The 12047-nt window shown below is 53.6% G+C and overlaps 5 pseudogenes; all 5 read left to right on the top strand.

The window, feature by feature from the left end:
• Positions 1–4963: 4963 nt before the first annotated feature.
• Positions 4964–5082, top strand: LOC144825634 (5S ribosomal RNA; annotated as a pseudogene).
• Positions 5083–5398: 316 nt separating this feature from the next.
• LOC144825486 (5S ribosomal RNA) lies at positions 5399–5517 on the top strand (annotated as a pseudogene).
• A 117-nt stretch (positions 5518–5634) lies between these two features.
• LOC144825623 (5S ribosomal RNA) lies at positions 5635–5752 on the top strand (annotated as a pseudogene).
• A 525-nt stretch (positions 5753–6277) lies between these two features.
• Positions 6278–6396, top strand: LOC144825480 (5S ribosomal RNA; annotated as a pseudogene).
• A 335-nt stretch (positions 6397–6731) lies between these two features.
• LOC144825492 (5S ribosomal RNA) lies at positions 6732–6850 on the top strand (annotated as a pseudogene).
• Positions 6851–12047: the final 5197 nt, after the last annotated feature.

Genomic DNA, 12047 nt, shown 5'->3' with positions numbered 1-12047 from the left:
GGAAAGGGAGGGAGACAGAGGGAGGGAAAAGGAGGGAGAGGGAGACAGAGGGAGGGAGCGGGAGGGAGGGAAAGGGAGGGAGGGAGACAGAGGGAGGGAGGGAAAAGGAGGGAGACAGTGAGGGAGGGAAAGGGAGGGAGACAGAGGGAGAGGGAGGGAGGGAAAAGGAGGGAGGGAGACAGGGAGGGAAAGGGAGGGAGAGGGAGACAGAGGGAGGGAGAGGGAGGGAGGGAAAGGGAGAGATAAAGAGGGAGGAAAAGAGAGGAAGACAGAGGGAGAGGGAGGGAGTCCGAGGGAGAGGGAGGGAGGGAAAGGGGGAGACAGAGGGAGGGAGAGGGAGGGAGAGGGAGAAGGAGGGAGGGAAAGGGAGGGAGACAGAGGGAGGAAAAGGGAGGGAGATAGAGGGAGGGAGACAGAGGGAGGGAGGGAGAGGGAGGGAGAGGGAGAAGGAGGGAGGGAAAGGGAGGGAGACAGGGAGATAGAAGGAGAGGGAGGGAGTCCGAGGGAGAGGGAGGGAGGGAAAGGGGGGAGACAGAGGGAGAGGGAGGGAGGAACAGGGAGGGAGGGAAAGGGAGGGAGAGAGAAGGAGAGGGAGGGAAAGGGAGGGAGAGAGAAGGAGAGGGAGGGAGAGGGAGGGAAAGGGAGGGAGTCAGAAGGAGGGAAAGGGAGGGAGAGAGAGACAGAGGGAGAGTGAGGGAGAGGGAGACAGAGAGAGAGAGAGGGGGAGGGAGACCGAGGGAGGGAGACCAAGGGAGAGGGAGACCGAGGGAGAGGGGGGAGGGAGAGGGAAACAGAGGGAGGGAGAGAGGGAAAGGGAGGGAGACAGAGGGAGGGAAAGGGAGGGAGAGGGAGGGTGACAGAGAGGGAGGGAGGGAAAGGGAGGGAGAGGGAGACAGAGGGAGGGAGACAGAGGGAGGGAGGGAAAGGGAGAGATACAGAGGGAGGAAAAGAGAGGAAGACAGAGGGAGAGGGAGGGAGACAGGGAGGGAGGGAAAGGAAGGGAGAGGGAGACAGAGGGAGGGAGAGAGGGAAAGGGAGGGAGACAGAGGGAGGGAAAGGGAGGGAGAGGGAGGGTGAAAGGGAGGGAAAGGGAGGGAGAGGGAGACAGAGGAAGGGAGACAGAGGGAGGGAGAGGGAGGGAGGGAAAGGGAGAGATACAGAGGGAGGAAAAGATAGGAAGACAGAGGGAGAGGGAGGGAGACAGAGAGGGAGGGAGGGAAAGGGAGGGAGAGGGAGACAGAGGGAGGGAGACAGAGGGAGGGAGAGGGAGGGAGGGAAAGGGAGAGATACAGAGGGAGGAAAAGAGAGGAAGACAGAGGGAGAGGGAGGGAGACAGAGGGAGGGAGGGAGAGGGAGGGAGGGAGAGGGAGAAGGAGGGAGGGAAAGGGAGGGAGACAGAGAGAGGAAAATGGAGGGAGAGGGAGACAGAAGGAGAGGGATTGAGTCAGAGGGGGGAGGGCAAGGAGGGAGACAGAGGGAGGGAGAGGGAGAAGGAGGGAGGGAAAGGGAGGGAGACAGAGGGAGGAAAAGGGAGGGAGATGGAGGGAGGGAGACAGAGGGAGGGAGGGAGAGGGAGAAGGAGGCAGGGAAAGGGAGGGAGACAGGGAGATAGAAGGAGAGGGAGGGAGTCCGAGGGAGAGGGAGGGAGGGAAAGGGGGAGACAGAGGGAGAGGGAGGGAGGAACAGGGAGGGAGGGAAAGGGAGGGAGAGAGAAGGAGAAGGAGAGGGAGGGAAAGGGAGGGTGTCAGAGGGAGGGAAAGGGAGGGAGAGAGAAGGAGAGGGAGGGAGAGGGAGGGAAAGGGAGGGAGTCAGAAGGAGGGAAAGGGAGGGAGAGAGAGACAGAGGGAGAGTGAGGGAGAGGGAGACAGAGAGAGGGGGAGGGAGACCGAGGGAGGGAGACCAAGGGAGAGGGAGACTGAGGGAGAGGGGGGAGGGAGAGGAAAACAGAGGGAGGGAGAGAGGGAAAGGGAGGGAGACAGAGGGAGGGAAAGGGAGGGAGAGGGAGGGCGACAGAGAGGGAGGGAGGGAAAGGGAGGGAGAGGGAGACAGAGGGAGGGAGACAGAGGGAGGGAGGGAGGAAAAGGGAGAGATACAGAGGGAGGAAAAGAGAGGAAGACAGAAGGAGAGGGAGGGAGACAGAGAGGGAGGGAGAGGGAGACAGAGGGAGGGAGAGAGGGAAAGGGAGGGAGACAGAGGGAGGGAAAGGGAGGGAGAGGGAGGGCGAGAGGGAAGGAAAGGGAGGGAGAGGGAGACAGAGGGAGGGAGACAGAGGGAGGGAGACAGAGGAAGGGAGAGGGAGGGAGGGAAAGGGAGAGATACAGAGGGAGGAAAAGAGAGGAAGACAGAGGGAGAGGGAGGGAGACAGAGAGGGAGGGAGGGAAAGGGAGGGAGAGGGAGACAGAGGGAGGGAGACAGAGGGAGGGAGAGGGAGGGAGGGAAAGGGAGAGATACAGAGGGAGGAAAAGAGAGGAAGACAGAGGGAGAGGGAGGGAGACAGAGGGAGGGAGGGAGACAGAGGGAGGGAGGGAGGGGGAGGGAGAGGGAGGGAGAGGGAGGGAGAGGGAGGGAGAGGGAGGGAGAGGGAGGGAGAGGGAGAAGGAGGGAGGGAAAGGGAGGGAGACAGAGAGAGGAAAATGGAGGGAGAGGGAGACAGAAGGAGAGGGATTGAGTCAGGGGGGGAGGGCAAGGAGGGAGACAGAGGGAGAGGGAGGGAGGAACAGGGAGGGAGGTGGAGGGAGCGAAAGGGAGGGAGAGAGAAGGAGAGGGAGGGAAAGGGAGGGAGAGAGAAGGAGGGGGAGGGAGGGGTAGGGAAAGGGAGGGAGTCAGAGGAGGGAAAGGGAGGGAGAGGGCGGCAGAGGGAGAGGGAGGGAGAGGGCGGCAGAGGGAGAGGGAGGGAGAGGGAGACAGAGGGAGAGGGGGGGAGGGAGACCAAGGGAGAGGGAGACTGAGGGAGAGAAGGGAGGGAGAGGGAGACAGAGGGAGGGAAGAGGGAAAGGGAGGGAGACAGAGGGAGAGAAAGGGATGGAGAGGGAGGGAGGGAGGGAAAGGGAGGGAAACAGAGGGAGGGACAGGGAGGGAGAGGGGGGAGGGAGAGGGAGGGAGGGAGGGAAAGGGAGGGAGACAGAGCGAGAGGGAGGGAAGGAAATGGAGGGAGACAGAGGGAGGGAAAGGGAGAGAGAGGGGGACAGAGAGGGAGGGAGACAGAGGGAGGGAGGGAAAGGGAGACAGAGGGAGGGAGGGAGAGGGAGACAGAGGGAGGGAGGGAGAGGGAGGGAGGGAAAGGGAGAGAGACAGGAAGGGAAAGGGAGGGAGAAGGAGACAGAGGGAGGAGTAGAGAGAGGGAAAGGGAGGGAGACAGGGGGAGGGAGGCAGAGGGAGGGAGGCAGAGGGAGGGAGGCAGAGGGAGGAAGACAGAGGGAGGGAGAGGGGGGAGAGCAGGAAGGAGTGAGGGAAAGGGAGGGAGACAGAGGGAGGAAAAGGGAGGGGTAGGGAGAGGGAGGGGGAGAGACAGGGGGAGGGAGGGAAAGGGAGGGAGACAGAGTGAGGGAAAGGGAGGGAGAGAGATGGAGAGGGATTGTGGGAAAGGGAGGGAGACAGAGGGAGAGGGAGGGAGGAAAAGGGAGGGAACGGGAGGGAGAGGGAAGGAGGGAAAGGGAGACAGAGGAAGGGAGGGAGTGGGAGGGAGAAAGGGAGAGGGGGGAGAGGAAGAAAGGGAGCTGGAGACAGAGAATGGGAGATGGAGAGAGACAGAGTGAGGGAGAGGGAAGGAGAGAGATGGAGACCTCAGAGTGAGGGAGAGGGAAGGAGAGAGAGGAAGACCTCAGAGTGAGGGAGACCTCAGAGTGAGGGAGACAGAGGGAAGGAGAGTGAGGGAGACCTCAGAGTGAGGGAGACCTCAGAGTGAGGGAGACCTCAGAGAGTGGGAGACAGAGGGAAGGAGAGAGAGGGAGACAGAGAAGGAGAGAGAGGGAGAGAGAGGGAGGGGGACAGAGTGCGGAGACAGAGTGCGGGAGGGAGACCTCGGAGTGAGGGAGACCTCAGAGTGAGGGAGACAGAGGGAGACCTCAGAGAGTGGGAGACAGAGGGAAGGAGAGAGAGGGAGACAGAGAAGGAGAGAGAGGGAGTTAGAGGGAAAGAGACGGAGGGAGGGAGGGAGACAGAGTGTGGGAGACAGAGTGTGGGAGACAGAGTGCAGGAGACAGAGTGCGGGAGACAGACCTCAGAGTGAGGGAGACCTCAGAGTGAGGGAGAGGGAAGGAGAGCGAGGGAGACCGAGGGAAGGAGGGAGAGGGAAGGAGAGAGAGGGAGACAGAGGGAAGGAGGGAGAGGGAAGGAGAGAGAGTGAGGGAGAGGGAAACAGAGTGAGGGAGAGGGAAACAGAGTGAGGGAGAGGGAAACAGAGTGAGGGAGAGGGAAACAGAGAGAGAGAGGGATACAGAGAGAGGGAGAGAGAGTGAGACAGTCAGAGTGAGTGAGACAGAGGGAGAGAGGGAGTGAGACAGTCAGAGTGAGTGAGACAGAGGGAGTGAGAGGGAGGTAGACAGTCAGAGTGAGGGAGACAGAGGGAAACAGAGAGACCGAGAGGGAGAGGGAACGAGAGGGAGGGAGAGGGAGGGAGGGAGGAGGAGAGAGAGAGAGGGAGAGAGAGAGAGGGAGAGAGAGAGAGAGAGAGAGAGAGAGATGTCTAGTGGCTCAGTGTACGAAGGCATCCGCTGCAGGGACCTGTGATCAACCTCATGGTCACAGTTTTTTTGTTGTTGCTCTAGCCATGCCCCTCCCCCACTGACCCCGCCCCCACCACTGCGGCCCTCGGACACAAACCACACTGTAAATTTGGCCCCGGAGAGAAAGTTTGTGAGTACCCATGCTTTAGATGATTGTGGTTGGCTTGTCTACCTTGCTATGGCTAGGACTGAAGTGAGAATGAAAAACAACTAAGAGTCCCAAAGTCATTGCTCTTCATGCCTACAGCCATACCACCCTGAAAGCACCTGATTTCGCCTGATTCCAGTATTTAAGCAGGGTCGGGCCTGGATAGTACCTTGATGGGAGACCTCCTGGGAATACCAGGAGCTGTAAGCAGTTTTTTGTTCTGTTAGTTTTGCTTTAGAGTATGAGAGTGGCTTGTCTCACTTACTATGGCCTACACCGAAGTAGAATGAAAAAAGCTAAGAGCCCTAAAGTCAGTGTTCTTCATGCCTACAGCCATAACACCCTGAAAGCACCTGATCTTGTCTGATCTCAGTAGTTAAGCAGGGTCGGAACTGGTTAGTACCAGGAATGGAGACCACCTGGGAATACTTGCTTTAGGTGGATGACGGTGGCTTGTCTCGCTTAATATGGCCAGCCCTGAAATGGAATGAAAAAAACTAAGAGCCCCAAAGTCATTGCTCTTCATTACTACAGCCATTCCACCTTGAAAGCACCTGATCTCTTCTGATCTCAGTAGTTAAGTAGGGTCGCGCGTAGTTAGTATCTGGATGGGAGACTGCCTGGAAATACCTGGTGCTCTAGGCTTTTTTTTTCTTTTCTATTTTCTGATTAAGGTGGATGAGGGTGGCTTGTCTCACTTACTATGGCCAGCACTGAAGTGGAATGAAAAAATCTAAGCACCCCAAAGTATTTACGCTTCATGCATACAGCCATACCCCCTGAAAGCACCTGATCCCATCTGATTTCAGTAGTTAAGCAGGGTCGGGCCTGGTATGTATCTGGATGGGAGACCGTCTGAAAAAAACAGGTGCTGTAGGCTTCTTTTTTTGTTTTGCTCTAGGTAGATGAGGGTAACTTGTCTCGCTTACTTTGTCCAGCACTGAAGTGGAATGAAAAAATCTAAGCGCCCCAAAATCATTGCTCTTCATGCCTATAACCATACCACCTGAAAGCACCTAATCTCGTCTGATCCCAGTAGTTATGCAGGGTCGGGCCTTTTTTTTGTTTTTTGTTTTTGCTTTAGGTGGATGTGGGTGGCTTGTCCCACTTACTATGGCCCGCACTGAAGTGAAATGAAAAAAACTAAGAGCCCCAAAGGCATTGCTCTTCATGCCATGCAGCCATACCACCCTGAAAGCACCTGATCTCCTCTGTTATCAGTAGTTAAGCAGGATCAGGCCTGTATAGTACCTGGACCGGAGACCGCCTGGTAATACCAAAGCTGTAGGCATTTTGTTTTCTGTTAGTTTTTCTTTAGAGGATGAGTGTGGCTTGTCTCACTTACAATGGCTAGCACTGAAGTGAAGTGGAAAAAACTAAGAGCCCTAAAGTCATTGCTCTTTATGACTACAGCCATATCACCCTGAAAGCACCTCATCTCGTCTGATCTCAGTAGTTAAGGAGGGTCAGGCCTTGATAGTACCTGGAAGGGAGACCACCTAGGAATATCAGGTGCTGTAGGACTTTTTTTGTGTGTTGCTTTAGGTGGTTGAGGGTGACTTGTCTCGCTTAATATGACCAGCACTGAAGTGGAATGAAAATAACTAAGAGCCCCAAAGTCGTTGCTCTTCATGCCATACAGCCCTACCACCCTGAAAGCACCTGACCTCCTCTGATCTCAGTTGTTAAGCAGGGTTGGGCCTGGTTACAACCTGGATGGGAGATCGCCTGGGAATACTACGTGCCATAGGCTTTTTTTTGTTTTGCTTTAGGTGGATGAGGGTGGCTTTTCTCGCTTACAATGGCCAGCACTGAAGTGGAATGAAAAAACTAAGCTCCCCAAAGTCATTTCTCTTCATGCCTACAGCCATAACCACCTGAAAGCACCTGATCTCGTCTGATCTCCGTAATTAAGCAGGATCGGGCCTGGTTAGTACCTGGATGGGAGATCGCCAGGGAATACTACGTGCCATAGGCTTTTTTTTGTTTTGCTATACAGGATCTGCACGTTCGGATAACATAAACTGTGGGTTTGGTGGCAGACTGGTTCCGAGCACCCCCACCGGATATCTTAGCCTGTTTGCATTAGCTAGCTCACAGTGCCACTAGAATCTCCTCTTTTCGGGGAAAAAATAGCTTCTGGCAACCTCAGAACATGACAACCCTGATTCTTTAGGATCGTGGAAACAATATGCTACTTTTCGCTCAGTCACTGGTGCTCACTTAGTTTGTCTCAGAGACACACAGAATAAACAGTCTGGACGTTTCAATAAGGAATTATTGAACAGTTGTTATTCTAGTGTAAAATAGATGTGCTGCAACAACTATTACAAAAACAACAGTTGATGGACAGAATGCAGAAGAACAATGTCATACATTCACCCCAGTACAGAGATCTGGGTCTAAATCTATTGTTTTTTTGCTCACCACACCATATGCAAATCAGCCTTGACCCCTTTGGTATTGCAACAACTATTAGACAGTAGCAGAGATATATGATCAGCAGTACTATGAAAGTAAAGGGATGGTACAGTTCTACCATTTTGCAGTACTCATGAATATATACACATACATAAAACACATGATAAGAAAGTGCGTATTCCTACAATGCCTCCCTAACTTGATGTACCTAAATATACCTAGCATCTGTATAGGTGTTATGCCAAGAATCCCTCTAAGGTCTAGTTCACCCCATTACCTGAGAATTAGAGAATATAGGACCCTGTCCTGGTCTCGAGTTGGACACCCCACAAAGGGATGTTAGACCACTGCTTGATAGAGCGTCTGCATGCAGGAACCTCAGGGTCTCTGGTCAGTGTGTCAGCCGGGAATTCATGGTCTCCTCTGTCTTTCTAATCAAGACATGATGTATATTTACCCACAGGTCTCCCCAGGGGTTCTACCTTGCTGTGTTACTGTGTCGGCCTAAAGGATGACGTCAGGCTTGAACTTTAACATAGATATTATACAGGAGATGTTCGTCCTGTTGTGCTTCCAAGAAGCCCCATGCATAATGTATGAGTTTCAAACGAGGGCAAAACCCGGGTTCTGAATGTAGTGTTGTATCTAGATAAAAGGTCAGTCCCTATGAACCATTATGTATGTAATGTAGGAAGGATATAGGTGAAAAGTTGCAGTGTTACTTGCGCCTATATAAGGTACCTATATGGAATATAACACCCACTCCTCTTCCGACTGGACGACATATGTAACCTATAAGTGTACTACCATTCTGACTAGACATTGGTACGCACAAAGTATTAAAAGCATTTTTGAGTTAAAAATGTTTACAAACATCAAAAAAATTTCTAAACTATTTAAAAATGTAAAAGAACATTTTTGCAGGCCATAGCTCTAAAAGTGTCTGTTGACATAGTCTGAACCACTATAAGCATTAGAAAGCCATTTATGCCCAATAAATGAAAAGGAATGTCAATTTTGTATCCGAGTTTCAAATTGAGCTTGTTATTAAAAAGGGTGAATTCCTTCCAGCACACGACAATCCAAAAATGAGTCAATTGTTTGTGTCCTGGCAGGTAGATGCCTCGCAGAGTACGTCAATTGAGCACAGATGATGTTCCACGCTGTCCACAGCCGGTGCTGGGGCAGCTGTGCACTGTCCAAAGCCTGGGTGTCAGTGAAGGAGCCGGTGTCCATACCAACAGGTGGAGTTACTACCTGCGGTGGCTCAAGGAATGCAGCCATCAACATAGGAATATGCTGAGGACATTGCAGAACATGGATCGTTATCGGGTCCGGTAGAGCATTCACGTCCAGGTGCGCACATGGTGGGAGTGACAAACAAAGGTCTAACACGCATTCTTCTCCACAAAACAGTCATCGGAGGACAGGTAAGATGCAGTTCGATCAGACTGGTTGTAATGACAGGAACCAAGATGCACTTAGTTCTCTCAGGCGAGGCATGCCTAGATGTTGTACCTTTCGGTCAAGGTATTTCCGCTCCAGGAGTGCTTTTTCCATCTCCTTGGTGACTGGGACGTCCATTGGGTAGCAGATAGAAGACAAATAGGATAACTGATATTAGAAAAGGATCAGCAGAAGTCCTCCAAAGATGCCTCTGAATACAGAGTGTATGAAATTTGGTATAACTCCAAGTACCGTCTGAAAGGTGCTTAGAAGTCCAGAACCTCGGGTGTGTCTAGCAGCCGACTGTGATGGCCGCGGCTTAGAGTAGCTCCCGTCTCCCTAGAGTCACTCCTGCTTTATCCGCTGTCAACCACGGGAAAAAATTAATCAGGAAGTGTGGCGATTTATCCCCAGACCCCATCGGGGACTCCGTAGTCCCAAGAAGCGGTGTGCGATCGGTGCAGCCCCGACCTAGGAGCCTCCCGAGTGCTGAAAAGATGGTGGTTCCCCTCCGATGACATTCGCGCCCGGGAGCTCTGCGAGGTCCGGGTACCCGGTGCCGATGGAGCGGAGGTGCAGCAGCTCAAACGCAGTGATATTGTAGGCAGCAGGGGAGCGGAAATACGCAGCGGAGGTAACCGGTGTGCCCTCTGGCGGGCCCAAGAGAAGCAGACCTATGTGAGGCCCCGGCGTCAGGGCCTAAGCGGGGAGCGCTGTGAAAACGGATCCGGAGGTCGGGACCTGCCCGAAGGGGAGCTGGTGAGTGGTGGCGGCCGCCGGGATTCCTTGCAGGCCCGCGACGTGGAGGCGACTGTGGGGGCAGAGACAATAGTGGTGTGCTGCAGGGGCCCCGGGCAGTCGAGTATACCCGGGTGCCCTGCTGTGCGTCCTGACCGATGCTGGGCCTAAATTGAGAGCCGCCTTGAGGGACGGTCCTTCGGCAGGATCGTGGTGTCCCCCCCCAGATCTGTGAAGACATCTGATCATTGGGGTCGTTGGGGCCGATGCTGCGACGCCATACCGGTGGCTGGAGGGACCGGAACTTTAAGCAAGGTCCCGGCTTGGGGCCTAGTTAACAAAGCTATTGAGCTACAGGCAAAACAAAACAAAGTGGCAGCTGGAGAAACTGCCCTACGTTGCCCCTAAAGATCACCGGAGGACATTGCAGACTGGCTGGTGCCTGCGTCAGCGGCTGCTGGCTTGGATAAACTGCGGAGTGTAGGAAACCTGTTGCATTACAGAGGCCCTGATCGGTCACAGGCTATAGGGGGAGCACTCCTGAGGTGAAGCCAAGGACTGGGAGGTGACAGCCAGTTATGGCGTCGGGTGACATCCGACGCTCTTCTCTCCGTGGCCTGTGGATTACAACTGCGGAATACTTTGGAGGTAAGGGAGGTGTATGGTAGAACCCACATGTGTTGACCAACAGGTGCTGAAGTGGAGGTGATTGGTGTATTTTCCCTGGCTCTTGCCGGGAACGGCCATTGATTGGGATACATTCCAGGGACACAGCAAACGCAGCCTGGAGGTAGAGCGACAGGCCGAGAAGGCGAAGTGCGGACTGGCTTCCTTGCCCTGGGCCAGAAACATGGGGTTGCACCCATCCAGCGGCCGAGGTGCCATTGGGAGGATTTGTGGTGGCTAAATTTGCATGGGTAAAAACTGGCGACAAGGGCGACTTCCCGAGATCTGACAAAGAATCTGAAGCGGCGCCACAGGTGAAGCCCCCTGAACCTACCCTTCATGATGTAATGGCAGCCATAAGTGGAGTACGCACGTCCGTGGACTCGGTGACAGTAGAGGTTTTGCTCCTTCGAGCAGACTTTCGCAAAATGGACGAGAAAGTCAAAGAACTTAAAATAGTTACCACGGCCCTCCAGACAGACGCCTCTGAGCTGCAAAAGCAAATGCTTGAACTACAACGGAGGCAGGACAGAATGTCACAACAACTAGACGACTACGAAGGAAGAGCCCGCCACAACAATGTTCGTATTTTGGGGGTCTCAGAAAAAACAGAGGGGTCGACTGCGGACATATTCGTGGAGGACCTCATCACGAACCACCTCAAGCCGAAGACTCTGTCCTCCTAAATCTCGATCGAAAGAGCCCATAGAGTGCCAGGAGGCAGGCTGAGCCTGGAGCCCCCCGAGACCCATTATAGCATGAGTCTTCAATTACCGCGATAGAGACATCATCTTGCAGACGGCACGCTCGAGTCCCCCTCTAAAGATAGAGAACTACGAGGTCGCCTTCTACCCTGATTTTACAGATAAAGTTCAGGCACAAAGACGCAGCTTCCAGGCCGTGAAGAAGGAATTGAGGGACAGAGAGGTCAAATACGCAATGTTATTTCCTGCAAAACTGAGGGTAGAATCGGATGGTAAATCCTGTTTTTTTGATTCACCGGAGGCCGTATGGGAGTGGATGGAGGGCTGGTCCACAGTAGGGAAACAGAGGAGAGACCAGCGGAACCGGCCAAGCCAGCGCAGAGATGGTCAGGAGGGGCCGGACAATAATCCCCTGGACGATAACTCTAGCCGACTGGAGTAACAGGACTGATATTCAGAAGACTTGGGCATAGACGGCCCATGCTGGGACACTCAAGAGAACGCAAGTACTGGGGTTGAGGGGTCTGGGGATGGGGATTTTGCTTAATATTGTGTGATTTGTTATCGAGAAGTTACTCCCAAGTACAGATACGCCCTTTTTGACTGTCAGCATATATTATGGGGGATCTCCGATGTTTACAGAGTGGATGGCTATATTTTCAGTTTCTATGATCTGACTCGTGGGTGGGGGGCAACTTTCCCCATGCACTAGTACCGTTCTGGGGAGGGAGAGAAGCACTCTGCCAAGTTTGGGGGTGGGTAGTTTTGAATCCACGGGCAGGGAGGGGGGAGGATTTGAGGCTGGCGGGTAGGGTTTCTTTCAATATTGTTGGGTTTATTGATGATCAGACTGAATTGCTACAATGTTTGACTACGCTAGTGAATGTAGAATTGTTTAGGATAATGTTGATTCTCTCCTTTTCACACTATAGTAAGGTTATATTGAATGTTGAACGACAGTTGCCATGTATACAGTATTATGTACTCTCCTATGCAGAGGTGATCCGCAGACAGGGACTTGAGGTGAAATACAGACATGGGGAAGGATAGTAGTCGTACTTTGACCGTGATGTCCTGGAACCTTAATGGTGTGGGGGATAAAATCAAGAGGGGCATAGTGCAAGAATACCTAAAGAGACACTCGCCGGACGTGGCCCTGCTACAAGAAACACACCTGGTGGGTCAGAAAGCCAAGGCCCT

Source organism: Lissotriton helveticus, chromosome 3_1 (genome assembly GCF_964261635.1).
Source record: "Lissotriton helveticus chromosome 3_1, aLisHel1.1, whole genome shotgun sequence".
Lineage (NCBI taxonomy): Eukaryota > Metazoa > Chordata > Amphibia > Caudata > Salamandridae > Lissotriton > Lissotriton helveticus.
Note: the sequence above shows the minus strand (reverse complement) of the source record. Positions and strands in the feature narration are given on the sequence as shown.